Source organism: Cygnus olor, chromosome 1, assembly GCF_009769625.2.
Source record: "Cygnus olor isolate bCygOlo1 chromosome 1, bCygOlo1.pri.v2, whole genome shotgun sequence".
Taxonomy (NCBI): Eukaryota; Metazoa; Chordata; class Aves; order Anseriformes; family Anatidae; genus Cygnus; species Cygnus olor.
The window spans coordinates 88,566,934-88,590,367 of NC_049169.1; positions in this window are offsets into that span (position 1 = coordinate 88,566,934).

The window sequence follows — 23,434 nt, forward strand, 5'->3', positions numbered from 1 at the left end:
CCCAAAACTCTCCCCATTTCCCCATCTTACCTCGCTATTTCTAGTCAAAGTTCCTTAGGTTTCACACAAATGTAGGGATTTTCCTTTTCTATGTAGTCATCACTCACAGAAAAATACTGCATTCCAAACCTGAGGTTATGTGGGAAGTCAACTATATCATCCAACTGGATGCCTCACCTTTTTTTGTATTCAATTTGAGTATTAATTTTGTAAGCTTTTGAATGCTGCTCTATTTTGGTGTGAATATTGGGTTTCAGTCAAAAGGCACCAACATAAAACATATGCCATTAAATTACACAATGAATGATGATGATAAAGAAAATATCTCTGTGCAGTCCTATGCTTTCTTACTTCAGAAGTTAAGCAATCTGACACAGTCACTGCCTCTTCCTTACATCAGCCTTCTCTCCTCTTCCAGTTCCTTCAAACGTCTCATGTTTTGCCACTAGAGTTAGACTACGGAAGGACAGAGAGGTTTTTTTTAGAATTTAAAGTTTTGACAGTGCTACTTGTTTGGGGAATTCTTCATCTCAGTCACTAAGATTTCATGCTTTGCACTCTTCTCATTAAACAACTTGCTCTCAATGAAGTTGCTTGAGAGCTTTGACTGTGAAATAAATGCCTGAGTTCCTCAGATTTCTTTCTATTCAAATTTCTTCCTATTAAATACATTTAACTTCAAGAATGCATTTAAGATGCTAGGAACTCAATGGCTCTTAAGAACGTACTTAGTACTCAGTAGTTTGCTGAATACAAAAGGATTTGAAGGTGTATTTAATTATTCTGATGAAATTGGAGCTGGAAAGAACATACTGTTACTTTAATCTGCAGTCCTCCAAGTGCATTTGTAATTAGTCAAGTGTACATTTCCCACTAGAGGAACAGAAACCCTACTCTGCAGAGCCCCCTTACTATTTGGTATCATACGTCTTTTAAACTGGCATGGTATATGAAGTATCCTTGGAATAGAAATCTAGAAATGGCTTTTAGGAAAAAAAAAAAATGTATTTTGTGGAGTACAAAGCTTTATGGAAAGAAGTAGCATTCACTTTGTAAAGACACTATGGATAAGAGTGCAAGCAATTCATTTTCATTATTACTTTAGTACTGGCAATGACTATAGTCAAGCTTCATAAAGTGATTTTGCATTAAAAGCATGTCCTTGGTCACTTATAACTTAACGCAAATTTGTGTTTTCTTCCTAGGTTGTGCTGAAAACCTCACATTTCCATAAAGTTTGAGAAAATTATTTCCAGCCTTTTTGATAATATGGACAGAGAAAGAGGGGAGCTGGCAGCAGCAGCAGAAAACTGCACATCCCAAGCAGATAAAGGCCTACATTTTGTCCATTTCATGGGTTCTTCCCAGTCCCTGGAATGGTGTAATTCAAAGCTGACAGCTAGTTGTCACAGTATCACTCAGAGAAAAAAAACAAACAAACAAAACCCCAGAGCTTCCCTGTCTCTTTAATGAATGGATGACTAAATCACTGGCGTTAAGACAAAAAATCCACAGATGAAGCGCAGGTAGATTGACCGAGTCCACAGTCTATGCTTTGTGGACTAGGCCAGTCTTCTCCTTAGACAGATAGCATTAAGCAGTACAATAGTCCTGTAGCGATAAAGATAAATCATTGCTGGACTGAAAAGTAATCACAAACAGGGAGAAGAAAAAGAGCAAGCCTTCCACAACCAGCAGCAATAAACTGGAAAGATTACTGGACAGCAGCAAGGTAGTCACAAGTCCACCTGAACCATAGATTTGAGCAGAATTGACAACACTTTTTTTTTTTTTGCCTTCACTATCTCTACCATACCATAGAGAGTCCACACAACCTTTTCCCTAGTATCCCTCTATATGGTTTCCAGCTACAGACTAAAAGACACTGTCTATATTCATCCTGCCATGTGGGGAAAAAATAATCTATCCCTGCTTTAAAAAAAACTCTGAAGTGTACTGTATAAATGTCATAAAAAGAAGAAAAGAAGAGGAAACTGAATACAAGAGGCAGAGATCTCATTATCAGTCTAAGACGATGACTGTCAAAATTATCCGGATTTTACAAAATAACGTTTTGCAGCAAACTCCATCAAAGTATTTCATTTCCTGTGGAAACTTTTAAATTGCCTAAAGGCATTCTTTGACCAGCTGTACAACATATCAACTAAATACCCTCTGAGTGAAGAGATTCCCACAACAGAGGCACCTGCACAATGTGCAACAACACATTTTTTTTCACGTTTGTTCAAGGCAACCACACAGTTCCACTGGCTCATCATTTACATTCACAATGGACAGCTGGCATCATCTAAATGAAGCATTAAACTTGTTTGTGTTATCATTAAATAAATAAAATAAAAAGAGCGCGCACACCCCTCAAAAAAAGAACTGCAACAACAAAAAAGGAAAGGAATGTCTTCAAAAGTTCTCCCAGATTCTGAAATGTTTAATTGCACTCTCAACTGCCAACCAATCGAAATATGCCGCTTTTCATATACGATGAGCACCAAGGAAAAATATAAATAAATAAATCTTTGCAATCCCCCAGAATACTGATAGATCAAGTTGCCAAATCAGGGAGTTTGGATAAAGAAGTATAATTATCACAAGTGTCTGCTTCACTAACAGATCACAATCCAACAGAAAATTTAACCATATGTTGGACTTTACTATGGCAATAGTAAGAACAAAAGAGAAAGCCTTATAGTTAAGCCTCCTGAAAACATACGCATCTGCTGAATTCTAGAGGGTAAAATCCTCCCCTTGCTTATGTTAGCGGAAACATTTCTGCTGGTTTTAGATGAAGCCCTGCCTTGTCACAACCCAAGTCAATACCTCGTATCCAAGTCCACCCAGTTACGATGGCTCAGCCTCCATGGATACCCTGTCTTCTGAAGTTCTGTTGGCCTAAAAGGCTTCACATTATGACTGTTTTTATCATCCTTTCTGGCAGATTTCTTGGGCAGAGAAAATCTGTTTCTCCACAAAATAGCTTTGTAATACAACTACTTCTAGCCCCTCAAAATCTGATCTCATTCTTCCTCAAATACGTATCTCCTACTCACTGTGATTCACTTCACCAGGCTGTGGTGAAAGCCGCTGCTCTACCAGGAATGCACAGTTTGGTGCTGAGAACTAACCAGCAAGTGCTGAAAGCCACAGCAGCCAAACCAGACAAGCAGAGTGGGTCCAACGACTGTAATCAGCATCTGCTGAGCCCAACCAACAGGTAAGTCTGTTGTGATAAGGCAGGCCTGAGGTCAGGCTGTTAAGTCAGCAAGGCAAGGTGGGGATCAGCAAAGTACCTGGCTGGACTCAGGCCTACCTCCAGCATAGCCCAGGCAAGGTACATGCAGCTCACAGGCTAGGAGGCCCCTTTTGATGCCTTGCCTAGCTCTCTCCTAACGCTCTGCACCTGAGTGTAGCTCAATTACACTTCCTTCAGAAAATTCAAGAAATAGCCACAGTCAGGTAGGACTACCAGAACAATTCAACACAATTCCCTCTTTTAGGTTCCCCACACTTCGTGCAAAGGACTTGGTGTCCTTCCAAATCCATCTCTTCCACGCTGAACTTCTCAGTTTCTCTGTCCTATCCTCCTACAAGCTTCTGGTCAACCCCATGGTCAGTGGGCAACTCAATGCTCTCACTGCTCAGCTACACTCCAGAACAAAGTTTTCTGGGCAGATCTTTAACGTCAGTGCCCCTCTTAAAATTTTGTTAAGCCTGAATTTAGCCTGAATGTTCAGTGTGAACTGGAGATAAAAAGATGCCTGGGAAGTCTGCTTTCACCTTAATTGAGATTTTGTAAGCCATAGGCCATAAAACATGTAAGCCATAAAACATATGCATGTCCTTAGTAGCATGTATAAATGACAAACTAATAATTAGAGAAATTATATACAAACAGGATGTGAAAAGTCCCATTCCAGTGTTATTACTTCCAGAAGTCACCTTACAGAAAGAAAGGTTGAAGCATGTGGGATCCCAGTCAGCTGCTCTGACTTACCTTGACTCATTCCTTTTCTGTTGGACAACTGCTGTCTGACAAATTACAACTCTAAACCTTCTGGAATGATTTTGGTATTGTAGACTAGCTCTCAACTGGGAAGCAGCAGAGATTTCTTTAGGAGGCTTCCAAGGAAAAATCTTCATTTCTGTAGTAAGTTATGTCTCCTGTTTGTAAGACATACGTTTGCAATTAGGTGTGTTCAGATAAGAATGGCCAAAATTTGAACAATTCTCATGTTGCTGAATTCCATTAGTCCTACAACTTCCAAGATTTCAAGCTGCATATCTCATCACTTTGTACTGCAGTAAAGTGAGCTGGTTAAAAACTACTTCCCTTATTTTTTTCTTTCCAGAATGAACAATTTTGGTCAGAGAACAAAGACTGGTATAAAAGGTTGCAGTGCCTTTTTTATAAGTATAAAAAGGTACTGGAGTACAGGAGCTATACCCTATTCCCTCACAAGGTCAGACAGTGCAAGTTAAAAGTACTCCCATATCTGAGTTACAGGGGGTTGTATAGAATATGAGTTAAAAGAAATACCTGCAATTTCATAAACTTTTTTTGCAAAGAAATGGACTCAATCTCCTTAATGCAGGCGTGGACGCAGCAACAGGGAACTTAGTGGATTTACTGCTTTGATGTTGCTGTTGGTCAGTCACCCTGAATTTTGTCTCTGTTCAGCACTACAGATCATACCTATTTCAAAAACCCATTGCAATACATGACCTCCCTCAAAAATATTTGAGGTATTCAGACTTTAATATTCTCACTGTATGACAAGTAGCCCAAATCATGGAATGACTTAACTAGATGACTGAGCAAGACAAAGCATGCTTAAATAGGTGGGCTGACAAAGTATACAATCACTGTGAACTCAGGACATAGTCAAATTTGTTCTTGTCCAAGTGCTTCCAGTGCTTTCATTTTTCTCACTTTTTTTTTTTTTTTTTTTTTGCTATAGTGCTTTAAATGCAAAAGTAGATCAAACAGGAAAGTAAATCTACAATTTTATTCAAAAGAATATTTGTGAACGTTTCTCACTCCGTTCCTCTTGCTTTTCTCATTACTATTTGATAGCTCTTCACAAGACCACTTTTAGTGGTCTAAGCTTGGCTCGAATCTAGAACTTGGAGCTTAACTGTTTTGTTCACCAGTACTGATCCCTTGAACATCATATGTACTCCTCTCACCTAATGCACATCAACAACAGTGGGGGAAACAGGACTGAGTCTAGAATTTGAGAATAGCTGTTGAAGGCAAGTTTAATGATGTGATACTCTCAGGAAAGTAAAGGAAACTGCACCGGAAAGTAAAGGAAACTTCAACATTTTTGGAACTTGTGACAAACTTTTTTAAGCACCTACTGAATTAATGAAAAGTACATACTGGAAATATTTAACGTCATAATGATGGCTATGCTTCTTTCCTCTGTTTTTTTTTTTTTTTTAATAGAGTATGGACTCCAGATCTGTTTTGTGCCTTGAAGAAAGACCTTTTCCCCAGTATTATTCAATGTACTGAGATTAGTGGAAATCTTTGTGACTTCTTTCTTTCACTTGTTATGACTACAATTGTCAGTTGGTAAACAGATTTGTGGCTGCATGTAACTGGCAATTCTCGGTCAGTTAATGCAGATGCTATTTCCTGATATTGTGAAGAACTGCTGATTGTTATCATCTTTCCCTTTGTTATTAACAAAAGTTTTAAACAGTTTCAAACTTCTGGACTAGTGAATCTATTTTAAAAACCGCTTATTTAATCCTGAAAACATCAGGGAACGCTACCAGTGATAAAGTCCTGCTGTTAAAATAAATATTGTATTCCAGTTTCCAATCTGTATTTATTTTTAATGCAAACTGCTAAGGACTTGTTCAACAGTGGGAGTCTATTTATCTGCACAATACATATTCTTGTTTACAAATTATCACTCGTTAACTGTTATGCCTGCATATGAACAGACAAAAGAGAAAGCTGTACTGAAACTGCACGGATCTAACAGAGGAACATTCTTGACACAACAGGTTATGATTTTTAACAGATCATTTTATGAATTGCCAAGTGATGACAATGGTCAGAATTTTAATAAGGTTTAGAACCAGCTCTGCTGCACTCTCTGGTTTTAAGAAATACAGTGAATTGATTCACATAAATAATACAAAATCCTAGACAGGTTAATTCTCACAATAATCCAGTTATGCCAGAAGAAAGAGAGAAGAACTGGAGCTTCCTTCCAGCGTGCAAGGAACCACTGAAGATAAATAACACATTTTAGCAGGAGCTGCTATACCCATGTCAACCTTTTATTGGTAATGAAATTTTTGGAATTGGATTTCCCAGCATGTTTACTATTGACAACGTTCTGTTGCCTTTAGAATCAATATTTGATTTGCTCAACTCAGCCAACATTTCACCTATATTAAACAACAGGGTTTTGTTGTTGTTGTTGTTTTGTTTTTTTCTGGCTTTTTTTTTTTTAAACTTTCTCTGAAGGCACCTGGACCCAGACACAGAACCATCATTACCTTTCATCACCGTGATACTAATCCCTTCCACTGGCACCTTTAACTGGATGATTCTGATGACTACCAGTAAAATGTAATTCCTCATTTAATTCAAATTGCATGGCTCAAATTCTGGCTTAAGATTAAAGGTCTGATCCTAAGCTCAGAGGCAGAAATTGAATAATGACAGTTCTGCAACTGGAAAGCACATTTTAATGTATATATATGCATCGCTTTTCATCATGTATTTTGCTAAGTTCATTGGTGTCTTATTTTTGCATAGGATTAAATGCTCTGTAAGGCTTTGCTGATCTTATAGTAAACACTGTCCATTTTCATACATAATTTTTTCATCACCACTAAACAAAACTTAAGTCTGAAGCGAGCAGTAGTGAAATTTTCTGTTGAAGTAGCAAACACCATTTCAAATTTTACATCAAATATATATTGTTCATTTATATTTTTTACTTATTTTATGTAGCTTTTTTTGTTTATATTGCACTAAGTCAGAAAACAAGTCTTCTGTTTGCCCATAGGATTGTTTTCTGTAAGTATCCCAGGGGAAAATATACATAATCTTCTAATCTTGCTCTGAGCAAGCACTTTGTAGCCCAGTTTTGTATGATACAGTAAATATATCTTGAAAGGAGCATCTGAATGAATTTGTATAAATGGCCAACCTCACCATGAACTGTAATGTGACAGGGTTATGATCTTCAAATCTTGTACTTCCCTTCCTCCAAGCACTGCTAGCCTGAGCTCCTTGTCATGTCTGAAGTGATAGATGGAGCTGGAAAACAAGATCAGAGTAATTTCTGTATCAGCTACCCCGTTTAACATAGAAGGAGACGCTCTTAAATGACAAAGAAATAAATGTACATCAAATTTATGTCCCTCGGGTGCTAGTTCAGTCAATGACTTCTAGTAGAGATTTTTTGTCTATACGGGGAGGGCATTTACTATTTTAAGTTATTCTTTGAGGAGGTTTGAGTCTGCTAAGCAGCAGATCTTCTGCTTTCTGAAAAACGAAAACGACAACAACAACAAAAAAAACAGCTTTGTTGAAAATCCTATTTCTTTTTTTGGCCAGTTCTCTCAGACACTTTAATAAGTGGATTTATTTCTGTTTAGACATCTTATGTTAACAATTACATCACGTTAAGCACTTAAGTGTCTGTTAAAAACAGCTACCACCACCCTGTAGTCATTGGCCCATCCATTACAGTTTTCAGCTGTGTTAATACAGCAGTGCAGAACATTGCTGTAGAGCTGAACATTGCTGTGTAAGGGAGCAGATGGGAGCTCAGTGCCGCGCATTTGCTGTTCTCAAGTGGATTTTTAAGATCGATCTGCTCTCTCTGGGGGAAATCTGCCAATGACCCAAATAAATGCAAAGCCTGTATTCAACAAGACCCTGTGCCAAGAACACAGACTGGAGGGGCAGACTTTTCTCCTCAACTTTCCAGCTACCCGAGGATGGGATTCTTTCAGTTCACTGTTGTGGAGGCTGGAGGCCTGGCAGGTGCTCCCCAGCCCTCCTGTGTGAGCATCGCTCACCACCTAACAAGCTGAACTCACAAGCTGCTGCTCTTCTCTATTTTAGGTGAACTAGCTTTGGTTGTCAGGGGACAGAAGTGATGAAGATCTGTTGGTTGTTGCACTCCCAGACTGCCTGAAGTACTTTCACCATTTTCACTTCCTTCCCTCATAAGCAGATCTGATCCAAATCTCTTCTAATGCTGATCTCTCCATAGAACAAAGATCAGGGAAAGTTGCAGCAAAGTATCCATCTCACCTAATAACCACCTTCCCTGTGACCTTAACAACATATAAACCAATGACGAGGAGGTAAAAAACTTGTCATTCCTCTTGACTCATCCCACATTCCTAGATTCTTTTCCAGTTTTATTAATTGAACAGATTTCTTCATACAGATTAATTTGAAGAGAGGTTTGCTTTACTGTTTCTTCTGCCTTGATTAGCATTTGAGAGAAGACATCTGATGATAAAGTGTTATTAAATCCATCACAGAATATTCAAAATCTGGCATTTTCTAAGGTGTCAATTAGATGGGAAACAACAACTGAGTATACTGTAATAGACAACGCATATCTAATATTAATGTGATATGGCTGTAGATATCACATCCCTTTCTGGCACCTATCAGTGTACCTCTTTTGACTCCAATGAAGCTGCATGACTTCAGCCAGAACAAAATTTGGCCTCAGGACATAGAGCCGAGGCTCTCTCCGGACTGCTATTTCAAGAATGAAAACTGATGCTCAGGCCAGCCCCCCACACCTCCCAATGGCTGTGCTTCACACGTGCAACAGTGTGCCAACACCTCCATGGCTTCCACGATTCCCCGTGTGCAGAGACGGCCGCTCAGCTAACCTGTGACCAAAGGAGCACCCTGTCTGGGAACACAGAAGACAAAGAGGAAGTAGCAGCACTGAACTCTGCACCTAGAAGCCTCAGTTCCCGAAGAACTGCCCAGCTGTACATGAGGGCTCTGGCAGGGGACTGATCTGAGGATCTTGCACAGCCTGGGAGCGCACACCAAGCAGAACATGGGTAGCTCCCACCTTCTGGCAAAACACAGCCACGAGCACTTTGAGTATTACTGCTGTCTGCAGCACCCCTGAACAGCATCCAAAGATAGTGGTGAAACTCATCTGCTTTATGTGTCTCATTCATTGCTTTAAGAATTGTCAGTGGACTTCACACCTGCTTTTTCTCTATAAATATTTTACTTCCAGGAATGCCAAGTTGTTTGCTTTTCTTGACTGTAATAGTGTTCTTCTAGCATCTTTTTGAGCAAAAATACATAGGTACAGACTATTTTAGATGATCACAGCTATATAAATATTGATTCAGAAATGCTGTGCAAGGAATACTGGTGCAAAGCTTTGCTGGATGATGCAAGTGTGCTCTATCAGTTGGTTGTACCTTTTATGCTTTAAAAAAACACTACAGATAAAAATGAGTCAGTGCAAACACATCAGGCATTAAAGCAGTTACCATAGCACAGAACAATGGAAAAGCAAAAAAGCAATTATCAGGTTGCTTGTTTTGGCACATGCTTGAGAAATGTCTAATGCTATCATATCACAAAATTACAAGTAGCAAAACCCCACACCAAATGAAAACACCAGAAATATCTAGCATCAGTTCCAATAACTGCTGCTGCTGTGCAAACACATACATGCAGAAACACACAAATTATTTAAGCAACATTACCCTCGAGTATAAGATGCTTACATTTCTCACTACAGGCACACCAGAACATTGTTGTCATAAAATACCCTGCACCTATCAATTCCGTCTTACCAGTTGGGCAGTTTATCGAACTCGTGTTGTGCAGGCCACCTTCATTTTGAGGGAGCTACTCATTTCTGCCTTTTTATGTTTCTGCCTATGATAGGAGTAGCAAAACATCTTCCACCAAAAACCGTAGCTATTCCATACTGGAAGAACAAAGTACTTCCCTCTTCCGTAGGTGAAAATTTTGTTTATTTTATTACTGGATGTGTATACTGGTAGTAGTTTAAGATACTATTTTGCTCCTGAAGTTGCTTCTAAGTTTGAAAACTGTTACACCAACACTAAAAATTCATGAAACACCAGCTACAGAATTGTCTGCAATAAATGCAGAAGCCAATGGCGCTTTAAAATTACCTTCATGAATTATCTGTGTATATCTTGTAATTTTTATTTATTTTTTAATATGCAGATTCTCTAAATCTGTTATGCTCCCCATTTGGGACTAGAAAGTCGACACAGATATTCAAACTCAGCCAAAGCACTCTGGCAAACCAAAAGAGAATCCATAGTAATTGGCTTCCAGTCATCCAGAATCACTGGGCTCGGCTGGCAAGGAAGCTGTGCCTGCAGGTTGCCCTACTTCCCTGCCTCGGCCTCTTTTCCACGTGCACTAGGAAGTCTCAGGAGGAGAGCAAAGACAGCCAGGAAAGGACAAGCACTAAAGCATTATAGTTACATATCCTGCTCCTTTTGTTTTCTGTAAGCTACAGAGGAATGAGACATGGGCTGCATGGTAGGAGTGAAAAATCAGGGCTGGGGGGAAAAAGATGGAGAAAGGAGGGAAGTCAGAAGACATAAGAATGGAATCAAGAAATTGCTGAAGAATCAAGAAATTGGGAAATTAGGTGCATGGAAGTTCTTTGAAAATCTCCCTTTTGTTTTCCTTAAAAAAAATATATATATAAATAATAAAAAAATATATACTGGCATTAAAATGAAGTTGGTGATAATCTCTTTAAACAAACAAACAAAATTTGAAAAAGTTACCGCTATGTGTAATTATTAGACCCAGTTCTAGGCCTTGTAACTCACACACTGACCTTGGCCAAATCAATTCATCCATTTCTTCCTCCATTTGTTTTAACTAGGAAGTAAGGATAAAGACATTTACTTCACAACATTGTAGTCAAAAGGTTTACAAAACATTTGGAGATCTCAGTGGTAAGTCAGCACATAAAAGCATAATATTTTTACTGCAACAGACAAGTACAGTTTATCACCTGCTGGATGAGTTGGAGTGCAGAGGATTAAAGAAAGTGCATCAAAAGAGAAGTCTTCCTGTCCATAAGCAAATACAAATGTCTATGCAAATACATCAACCTACAGTCTCCTCATGCCTCAGCTACGTAATAAAAGGCATGCAACCAAGCCACCACTCTGAGCTGAATGCTTCTAACTTATTAATTCCTCACAGACAAGATAAGGAGATAGGAAGCCTCTGAAGCATGCACATTTCATTGTTTTTAAGCTCTTTTAACCCTGCATAGTCATGCCAAGTATTTGAAGCACCCTGTCACCACCCAAATGTCAGACAGCAGTCTCCTAATTTTGCTGTTTTACCTCTATTCAATTTGTCTTGAGCAGAGGAACAACTCTGCTCTGACAACCAGCTAAACAACTCAGTGGTGAAGAAAGGGAAGAAAATTCCCTAGACAAGGCTCTACGGTTCAGTAGTGGAAGAAAATGGACAGAAGTGAGGGCAGCCTTGCGAATCAGTGGTAGACAACAGGACAGGTACTTTAGAGAGTGAGACCTTTTTAACTCTTGCCAGAAATGAGCTTGCAGAGAAACCCAGCTTTTTCAGCCTAGCTGGGAGTGTAGTGGGTCTGCCATCCACTGTTATGGGCAACCGGTTGTCCCAGGTACACCAAAGCCCTTTCAAAGGCAGGAGAAAACATTCTCCATCCCCTGTTCCCTCACAATATCTTCAGAGAAACTCCAAAACTTTGGGGGAATCTTTGCTCTTTCTTGATATCGTTTGTTAATCAGTAAAGCTATTTAAAGAAATTCTCACTCAAGTTGCAGCTTGATTCTGGGAATGTCTTATATGACAGAAACAGGAATTTGTTGCTGACAGCCAATGAGACCATGTAATAGGCAGAATCCTTTCCTCATCTGCACCAGTATTGCACAGCTCAAGTAAGAAGTTCAGCGAAACAGCTTCTGATTTACAACGCCTAGGAACAGAACCAGGCAAACGTATTAACAGGATGCCACGCTGACCGCTAAGTGCAGCTAACAGAGCAGCTTGGCTGGACAGACACTAAGCAGGGGTAAATCACATTCAGGTTCTGGACCTCAACAGAAAAACACCCTGATCCGCTCCATGACTTTTCCCCATCAGGTGTAGTTGTAGATGAATTTCACTGAGTCTCACCAATGCCAGTGAACTGCTCCCAAGTAAAGTTAGTGCCAGTTTTAGAGGGTTGTTGCTCCCTCCCTTAAGTTCCTTGTGTCTGCCTGCTTTTCAAGGGCAGCTACCTTAGGAGTTCAACAGCTACTGCTAAGATGAAGTGGTTGTTGAGTAGAAAGACTGAAGAGAGAGGTACTGCTTACCGAAACGCAATCAATTCTGGTGAATCAATGCTACCAGAATAAAATACTGAGTTGTAATTAGACATGCTCACTTCAGAATGGCAGATCAAGTGATGGTTACACTTGTTAGGTTCACGCTTTGGATAATCAGACCATTTTAAGTTGTGCCAGAAGAGAGTATATAAAGGCAGTCACCTGCCAATTAACGCAAGGCAGAGAGGAAGTAAAACTTGACTGAAATCTCACTATAAACAACCAAGTTTGTAAGTGCCTTACTGTCCCCAGTAAGGAAGGAAAAGGAGTAGAAAAGAAAAATAATGTATGTTTCCAGGCACATCATAAGCTGCTGAAAACATAATAATGCTTCCCTGACGCCACTGCATCCTGGAAGGATTTGTATTTCTATCATTCTTTCAAATAGAAATCAAACGCTCAACATCACTTTGACTGAAAACAGTTCAGTGCTCCAAAGAGGGCAAAATTTTAACACACAAAAAAATGCAGTAAAAGCACAGAGGAACGCAGAGAAGGAAGCAGCTGCTTGACAAGATAACTAAAGGGTGCCAAAACACAGACAGTCTCGTGGACAGAGTAACTGGGGCACATACTGAGAAGCTCTTCGGCAAGTTTACATCGGCAGAGCTTCGCAAGTCTTACCTTCCAACTGCACAGTCCCATCCACCAGCTGATCGCCAGCTTCTTGTAATTGTGAGAGGCAGAAGTTACTGATTCAGCTGTCACTTTCTCAGAATAGACATCTTTCTTTCCAATAAGTGGGGGTTATGTGAATATTTAAAAATAGGTAGCAGATGGACATGCCATTGCATATGGCCTCTCTTCAAGCAACATTTCTCTCTGCAGAAAAAAAACAGTGATAAGAGATATAGCAGTACATTTGTCCTCCACTGAAAAAAGCCAGGGCTCTTAAATAGCAAAAGTTACTTCTGGAAAGCTAGTCTTCTAAGCCTTGTAATTATTGTTAAAAAAAAAAAAAAAAAGTTATAATCTTCCCTTATGGAAATTGTATATATACAACTTATATGCATCTGCGAGAGTGCCTTCAGGGTCAGCAGAGTACATTGGAAAGCTTTCTGAAATCAGCCAAAGCAGAGTTCACAACAGAGAAGAAATTTACAAAACATAGCCCAGGAATACTATCGGGAGCCCCAGTGCTGTTTTCCCTACCAAATATTCGCTGCCACAGGTGATGAAAGCCACACAGCCTGTTTTTTCTCTGCTGAGTAAGACATACCAAGAGATCAAGGAGCGCTCCAAAAAAGACTGACTCCAGCTCCCAAAATACAAGCAGTGACCTAACTAGGAGTTATTCCCTCTGATAAGGCCCAAGTAGTCAGTGCAAACACAGTATCTTTAAATCTCTTTGTCTAGTACTGTATAAATGACTCAACTCTCCTCTTTGCTTGTGTCCTAAAGATGAACCTGACCAGGATAATTGACTCTCAATCTTCCTGATATAGCTACTGAAAATAACTTCATCTAACGTAATCTCTTTATTACTACTGTAAAACACTCCTCTCTTACTTCAGGTCACAGGCAGAAGGATAAGGTGGTTGAACGCCTAAGCTGGTCCCAGGAACACAAAACTCCAGCAAACATTACTAGAGCTTCATATATAACCAGCACTCTTCTCAGCTGCAAGGAAATCTGATTTACATCAAGCTGCTGCTGCAGCAAAGGCAGGAAAGGTCCTGCAGAGATGCATAGCTGCAATAAATCCAGACACCATTTCAGGAATTAAACTGAGGGTCACATTCTGCTCCTGGTTATGCTGGAGTAACGGCCCTGCAATCAATGGAATTACTCTTGATTTATACCATACCTGGTAGCAAAATCTGGCCATCAGCCTCCAGAACCAGGCTCCGTTCTCCAGAGAACTTTGAAATATTTCTAAGCCTGTTGTTTTTAATATTCCAGTTACAAATAACAGCATGCAGGCTTTTGGAAGCAAAATACTTCTTCCACCAAACACACCTTTAATACCCAGTGAGGGTATTAAAAGTAGATCTCCATGTGTGGTTCTCAAGAACATCCAAAAGGACGCTAAAAATAAGTATAATAAATAAGAAAATAAAAACACAATCTCCATAAGTTTGATGGGCCATAAACCATATGTTTTCAGATAATTGAAATCTTGATCGCTGCGGTTAGAACAAAACAGCAACAACAACAAAAACACTAAAGCCCACATCACTTTATCATCAACATAAGCACTTTGGATTGACTATGAAGTGTCCAGGGTTACAAGGGTGTAAGGAGACAGAATAGTGGAGCATCTCAAATGCTGATCTCATCTTGTATGTTAATTCCTATGCTCAATTTATAGCATGAAGTAACAAACAAGAGCTGCTTGTGGAAATAGCAAGCCTCATCTCTTCTCTTACAGCAACACTGCTGGTTGCCATCTATTTATTACAATAACTAGCACCTTACAAATGCATTAATTAGATTCAGGCAAAAATCACTCGGCACAGCTATTAAAACAAAAACAAAAACCAGCACACACACAGTGATCAAGAAAAAAAAGAAAAAAAACATCTAAACCAAACTTTCATGTGGATGTGTAAAATGAGAAGAAAACCAAACTTCTTTCTGGAGAGCAGTGGTGCAGAGAAGAGGAGTTTTTATGTCTGCAGCCCAGCCTGACCTCTTGTTTTCCAGGAAGAGGAGACAGGTGCATGTTCTGCATTGGTGCTGGGAACTGAAACACTCTTGTAGGGTCTGCCTGCAGGAAAACAAGATGAAAGCTACATTAAATTTGATTCAAGCCATTTTGTCTATCTAATATGACCACTTCTCATTTCTTAGCCAGAACCCAAATGAAAGTGCTGTATCACGTTGCTCTGGTTGCATGCATGCCTTTGTAGAAAAGACAAACCTCCTTGTCTCCAGCCACTGTAACCTGCTAAATTCTACCCTGAGGGGTAACTCACCTTTAGCCATTTAGGCCTTATGACGATAAGCTCCATCTTCTAATCATAGATAAAACAATCCCAAAGTCAGACAAACAAGTGAACAAACAACAACAGCAGCTCTGAGGTCAGAGCACATCAATAAACAAGGGAAAAAGAAAGCCACAGAAAGAGTGACTCATTTCATGTCGACTTTTCCAGTGAAGAGCGTATCTCCAGATGATGTTGGACTGTCTCTAATACTGATTTGTGCTGGATGTTTTGATCTTACCCCATTACCCAGTGGAACAAATGTCTGCATTTCTATTAGAGACTCTGCAAAGCAAGAGACCTCTATTTGGATGTGGGATTTAAAGCAACATTGTGTTACCAATCATGATGCAATTAAAATAATTCATCATAAGTGACCATCAGGATTTCATTGCAGAAGACTGTGAAATAAAAATAGAAGTACTTACATGCAGGCACTAGAGAATTGCTGTGCCAGGACACACACGCTTCAGACAACAGTGTGCTTTAATCAATATTTAATATTAACATTTTAATGGTAAATATATATTATGCAAATGTAGGCCTAGTGCTGAGAAGAGATGTATGAAACCCACTAGATACTACAGCAGGGGTTCAATCAGAAGGGGACAAAGCTAAACTACACAACTTTATTCCTATAATAAGACATTAGTTGATGCAATATAAAGCAAAAAAAAGAAAAGAAAAGAAAGAAAGAAGTATTCAAAATACAGACTGCATATAGAATGAAAAAGCAAAGATCTGGGTATACTTTATATTAAATGAAAATAATTTATCCTAAAGACATCCTCTCCACAAAAATATTCAATGATGAAACAAGGCATAAAACAATAAAGTCACAGAACAGGAATGATTATAACAGCAATGGCCTCAGATTATTGGCTAAAATCAACCTGAAGGAGAGTATCACCCTGACAATGAAATTTACACAGTATATAGAGATTAAAGAGATTAAATGGCAAACTTGGGCTTTCTTTTGACCACCTTCCTACCCCTGCATAAATACAGCAACAGGACTTACTCCTTTGCAGTTGTTCTGCATTTACCATCACATAAATGGAGGCAAAGCCTAAGCCCCATAGAACAGGATTTCTTTTCAGGTGCTGCGAAAAGGAGGCAGTACTACTTCTTGGAAGCCCCCCATCATAACAGAGCTATCCAGTGCAAAGGCAGGGAGGGATGAGAGCCTAATGGACCACAGCTGCTCTAAGTGGGAGAAGAGTAGGAAAATAAACTACAGGCCAATTTAAATTAGAAAGAGGCAATTAGAGATTTTTTTTTCACTACCACTTAGCAGATATTTGATTGGAAGAGGAGGATGCTTTAGCTGACGTTCTGCAAAATCTGTCTCCCAACTTTTATATGCCCAATTCCAAAAAGATTACTGCAAAAATATCAGTTACTGAGCATACCCAGATGTGTTGTCTGATTAAAAATAAAAAATCAGAACCAAGCTAGGGAAGCTTTATTTCTACTGTGATAATAATTGTCATTAACAAAACATGAAGAGAGGGAGTAGGTATAGACAGAAAATGAAAGCAATACAAAAGAAGAAAGATAGAAAAAATCACGAGTAAAGAAAATTCATACAAAACCTAATGGGAAAAATACCTGATAGGGCATAAGTCTTCCTGCATTTCGGCAACCGGGTTTCAAGAAACATTTGTTATCTACAAATAGGAACCTCTCCAACTACAGAGTTTCAAGGACAAAGTACAACTATCATGATGCCAAAACTGACTTTTATTATCTTAATAATATCCACTATCTTAATCCATCTAAGGTAACGAGATACAAAAAACACAACCTTATATTGATCCATACAAGGCAAAATTTATGTTTATTGGCTACCTGGCTGTCAAGCTCTTTCTTCTGACCTTTTTACTCATGGAAAAGTACAACTGTCTCTCACATCCAGTACTTTCTTATCCTGTGACTTCCACATAGCCTACAGATAAATTGATCTAAGATGCTTAAAGCAGTTGCTTATAGCTGCCAAGCTACTACTTATAATCTTATACCTTCTATTCCCACTGAAAGATCTAGGATTAAATGGGGGGAGTCACTGATGCTAAATAAGTTTCTTTTTACCACATTGGAGATTACAAACCACACAGAACTCTTTCAAACCAATCTGTCAGAGTGCAATAGGCACAGGTTTTATTTCCCTCCAGCAAGTAAGCACTTGCTGTACTTACAGCCATCTGTCTTTCATTCCTTTTAGAGCAATTCCCCATTCTGCCCTTGAAAACAGTTTGGGGATTTCATGTCAGCACTGGGGTGATGACTTTGTCCTGTGGGCTTGAGGCAAGTGCAGCTGTGTGCGGTCTCACACGACATGAAGACTTTGTACAGGGAAAGCAAGGGAGCATGGAAAAACAGTGGATGTCAATGGGAAGAAATGGCTAAATAAGAGTGACAGGGAACATAAGGTTCAGCAGAGAAGCAATGAGCAATTTGCAAAAGAACACTAAGTGTTGGGGGGGATAAAGCCACGTGAGCTGGAAGGAGAAGAGGCTAAATTTTCCACAGGTGACCATGAGAGAAAACAAGGTCACAGGCAGCGGGGATACATGCAAGAAGAGGAAGAGCACTGGAAAGACCAGGAAGACAGAAGAGTTGTAGACAGCAGGGGAAGAGCGGAGGACATCACGTTGCTTCCTTCTCACAGGCTCTGTGAGGCAGTTACAGGTACTTGGTATTCCAATCAGAATTAAAGCAAGTCTATTTCAGTGCAGGCGAGGCTACTATCTTCTGATTTGGATTTAGTCCAACATTTCTAAGACAGAAAGCAGATGGTTTTTAGCTTAATTCTCTAACAAAAGTAGAACCTTTAAAATGATGCTGCAAAAGATTCCTGTAAGACATTTGTTTATAAGCACTTGACTAAATAGGGCTCCTTATTTTTTGAAAAAAAAAAAAAATAGCATTTGTGGACTGTTATCACGTTTCAATGACAGGGCATATGCCATAGCCAAGATTCTTGTTATTATGGTTTCATTATTTCTGTGGACATAGGTACAACATTGACTAGTAAACTATTGTAGTGGGTTTACGTGGCAAGGTTTTGGTAGCAGGGTGCCACAGGGGTGGCTTCTGTGAGAAGGATCTAGAAGCTGCCCCATGTTTGGTAAGGGCCCCACTGCTGACCAGAGCTGAGCCAATAAGCGATGTTGTTTTGCGCCTCTGTGAGAGCATATTTAAGACAGGGAAAAAAAAAAAGCACTGCGCCACACACAGCAGGGAGAGTGAGAGGAGTGAGGAACAGCCTTGCAGGCGCCAAGGTCAGTGAAGAAGGAGGGGGAGAGGTGCTCCAGGCACCGGAGCAGAAGTCCCCTGCGGCCTGTGGTGAGGACCATGGTGAAGCAGGCTGTCCCCCTGCAGCCCATGAAGTACCACGGTGGAGAAAGATTCCACGCTGCAGGCCGTGGAGGAGACCACGGTGGAGCAGGTGGACCTACACCGATGGAGGCTGCGGCCTGTGGAAGACCCCTGCCGGAGCAGATTCCAGACCAGACCTGTAGCCCGTGGAGAGGAGACCACGCAGGAGCAGGTGACCTGGCAGGAGCTGCTGCCCGTGGGGGACCCAGGTTGGAGCAGTTCGCTCCTGAGGGATGGACCCCGTGGTACGGACCCATATCTGGAGCAGTTCTTGAAGAGCTGCTGCCTGTGGGCAGCCCATGCCGGATCAGTTCAGCAAGGACTGCATCCCGTGGGAGGGACCCCACAGCACAGGGGACGAGAGTGACCAAGAAGGAGCAGCGGAGAAGAAGCGCTATAGACTGACCATAACCCCCATTCCCCCGCGCCGCTCGGGGGGAGGAGGTGAAAGAGGGTGGATGGGGGGGAAGGTGCTTTTGGCTTCTTTCCTTTGTTTCTCACTTCTCTAGCTTGTTAGTAATAGGCAATAAATCTTACTATCTCCCTACGCTGAGTCTGTTTTGCCCGTCACTATAATTACTGTGCGATCTCCTCGTCCTTATCTCAACCTTCGAGCCCTTTTCATCGTATTTTCTGCCCGTTCCTCTTTGAGGAGGGGGATTGAGAGAGCGGTTGTGGTGGAGCTCGGCCACCCACCCCAGTAAAACCACTACAACTATGAAGCACCATAAACCATTAAAGATATGATAACACTGATGAAAAAGAGAAACAAATTAAGTTTGCTAAAACAGTAGCCATCCTTGTAAAATGGTTTACTTGGTACTGCACAAAAATTCATTAATATACAGATTATTTCATTCACCAGAGCAAATTAGCAGAGATTCATTGGTTTGATGAAGGGAATGAAAATCATAGAGTACTGAAAGAAAAAAGAACAAGCTTTTATTTTTCAGAAGTGCCAATCCCTATATTTTAATATCAAAAATAGATGCCTAAAGCCAGCGTAGTTGTTTCCTTGATTCAGGCATTTCTGGATCCCACATTATGTGTTTGATTTACTGAAAGGCAAAGCACATACTCTTTATCACAGACTGTACATAAAGCATATGCAGATGTATCTAAAAAATGAGGTGAAAAACTTCAGCCCAGACAGAAGCAATATCTCAGATTGGGGTCTATATATCTTGTGCAAGTCATTCAAAATATAGTTAATTATATACAATAACTACCTATAAAGATGCATGAATTCAAATTCTATAACTTGTATTGCAAATTCCTATTTTAAAAAGATGACTCCTTTTTGTGAGTTTTAAAAGCAGGAGATGCATCCATACCTTTTGTTAGACATGCATGACTGCTTTCATTCTTTTGATCTCTTAGCTTCTTCCATTCAAAATTTTTTCTGACAAGAAGTTCTAGTAGTAAAACCTTACTCTAGTTAAGCAAATAAATTATCCATTATCACACTTGAGTACAGCAGACTGAGATCTAAAATACCTAAAAGCCTGTAAGCAACTCTTTATCAAAACTAATTATCATTTTTCCTTTTTTTTTTTTTTTCCCATGGTTAGTTCAGCATACCGTAGAAAAATACATGAGAACAGATTTGATGCAGGGAATATCTGTGTATATCCATGCTCTCTCCATTTCATGCCAGGGGCACTATATTCAAATCTATATTCATAGGCTTGTTAGGGCAGTTTGCAAAACTGAAGCCTCAGAGAAAAGTGATTCTAAGCATTCTAAGAGATCACACAACACCATTTCCTACAGTTTTTGTTATGAAATAGAGGCAAAGAGGCTTTTTTGTCTTCCCACATCAGGACGGATCAGGAACAATTCACTATAAACTGTTGGATTACCTTGATGTAGAATTAGCGAATAAAACCTAGGAGTAAAAGTTAAAAGGTAAAGAAGTAAACCATTCTCCATGTTTACGCCAATTACCAGAAATGTCACCCACTCCTTATTGATAATGTGCCTAAGCATCAGTTTTCAAGAACACGTGAAATAAGCTGCAAAACTGAAGTGTATTCATCATCTTGCTATTAAACTTTAATTTGTTACCTATGCAAAATCAATTGTTCAAATCTCTAGGTGGTGTGTGGTGAGGGAAAAAGGTTAATTCTTTCTCTGACCTTACTTAAAAGGCTTCCCTATAAGCAGAGACCAACTATTTAACTAATTACTTTCATCTTAAACCTGAAGGATCAGAGTTCCACAGAAAATGCTAGTGGAATTTGTATTAGACCATGTACACTGTAAAGCTTGAAAACATGAACTTTGAAGATCTGAAAGTCCACCAAGAAACCAATATTCAAGTAAACTGTTGAAATACAAAGTGCAAAGTCCTCAGCCCCTACTGCACACATTTTCTGTTAAACAGTACTATTTGGTAATACATGATGGTAATGACATAGTCATTGGTAATGACATAGTCATTGTCATAGTCATAGTCATAGTCAATGACCAGTCATATGGTAATGACATAGTCATGAAGCCTGCTTCACTGACACCTAGGTGCTTCAGGTGGTCTACGCCTTCTGAGCAAGACTTTTCCCACTACAACCGTGCACTACTATTTCACCCCTTCAACATGAAAGGATGTTGCAAATGCACTCAATTAACACTGCTGCATTCTGCTGCAGGTCCACAGTGGACTGGAATCCAGCCACCCAACCAACCTTGTTTATGAGGCCAAAGGTTCAAAGCCTGTGTCTTAGCAGAGAACTCTAGTTTTCCAGAACCTTTCAAGTTTTCTGTTCCCTGACACACAGAAGTGCTGCATGGCATCATATAATAGCATGAGACCATCATAAGCAGAAATTTTTGCATGATTCATGTTGCTTTCAGGAAATCTCCCTCAGCCCTCAAACAAGACATAGTTGAAAACAGCTCTGTAGATGCCATAAATTTAAAAGAATTCAACAGGATTTATGTTAGCAGCGCAGCAATTACGTTATCAAAAAAGTCTGATTTTAATGAATGTAGTGTTTTGAGTTGGACGTCAAAATGTACCTGATCGTCTATTTTACCACGACAATACCCGTTTTGGAGATTATATCAGAAAGCAGCTGTGGCTTACACAAGCCAGAGGAGAACAACTGTGGGAAGGAAAGAATGAGTTTGTCAGTGAACACTTCAAGGATAATCTGTAGGCTAAATTCAACTAATTTTGTCAGAAAATGCCCTGTTGCAGAATCCAAGTATTTTGCAGAAGTACAACTGCTGCTGTGATACTGAAGAGCACATTTAACTTGTGCAATAGTCTGCATGAGGTTTGGGAAATTTTCCTTTTTTTTTTTTTTTGTTTTTTCCTGGGAATTTCCTATTTGTAAGAAAATTTTTATAATGAAGTTTCATTCTAAACTGACATGAGTTAGGCACGTAGAGCTCAAACAGTTTCAACACATCAAAGCACATCCAATGTCACAAACAAAACCGTTCTCATAAAAAAGCAACGAAGATGATGAAAGGTCTAGAGGGCAAGATGTCTGAGGAGCGGCTGAGGCCCCTTGGTTTGTTCAGCCCAGAGCAGAGCAGGCTGAGGGGAGGCCTCATGGCGGCCTGCAGCTCCCTCACGAGGGGAGCGGAGGGGCAGGCGCTGAGCTCTGCTCTCTGGGGACAGCGACAGGACCCGAGGGAACGGCATGGAGCTGGGACAGGAGAGGCTCAGGCTGGGTGTTAGGGAAAGGTTCTGCACCCAGAGGGTGGTCAGGCACTGGGACAGGCTCCCCAGGGCAGTGGTCACAGCACAGAGCCTGCTGGAGCTCAAGAAGCCTTTGGACAACACTCTCAGACACAGGGTCTGATTTTTGGGTAGTCCTGTGTGGAGCCAGAAGTTGGACCTGATGATCCCTGTGAATCCCTTCCAACTCAGGATATTCAGTGATTCTATGATCTGTAGGAGTCTTGCACTACACCATAAAAGCCTAAGATGGTACTACCTCAAGTGAATGGAGAACAGTCATTTGCCCGAGTCTCTCCTAAACCAGTGTTCCCTTTCCCAAAAAGTTTTAGCTTATGGTCTTGTCTCATGATACTTATGACAGGCTATTTGAATGAAATCAGGGCAGGGATGGATGATGGGTAGGGTAGATAAGGGTAAGATGGAGAAAATAAGATATTCCTAGGAATGAGCAGGAGATACCAGTTTGAAACCTGCCTTTTTCTGTTAAGCCCTAGATAATCAACAACAAACCCAATGACAACGTGACATTTTTTTATGCAACAGCTCTGGCTTATGGCTAACAGTTGTAAAAAGGAGAAGGATATTTAAAGTCTGAAACAAGCATAACTGGACATGGGAGAAGCAAACTCCAAAAGGCAGAATAAGTATTTCTTAAGCACAACAAATTATGCACCTCAGTTTGCATTTCTCCATTTCTGGAGTCATAATCTGTATTAAATCTGTCTTGCAAAATTAAAATTCTACTTCCTCTTTGCTCTTTTAGATGGAAGCCCTCATATTTCATTGTTTATCCTCTTGCTGCTCAAAACTTTTCCCTAACTCTCACTGCAGCTTTGTAGCTACTTTCAGAGTAGCAAGGTCATCTCTTCCTCTTCTCAATACTAATGGATGGTCTCCGAATTATCCTGCTTGTTTTTTTAGTCTTTTCTGAATGAAGCTCCTTTCTCTAACACCTTTTGCACTTGCTTGACATAAACAAAACATTTAAAATGGAAACAACAAATCCAATATTCATGAAAATGTGTGTTAC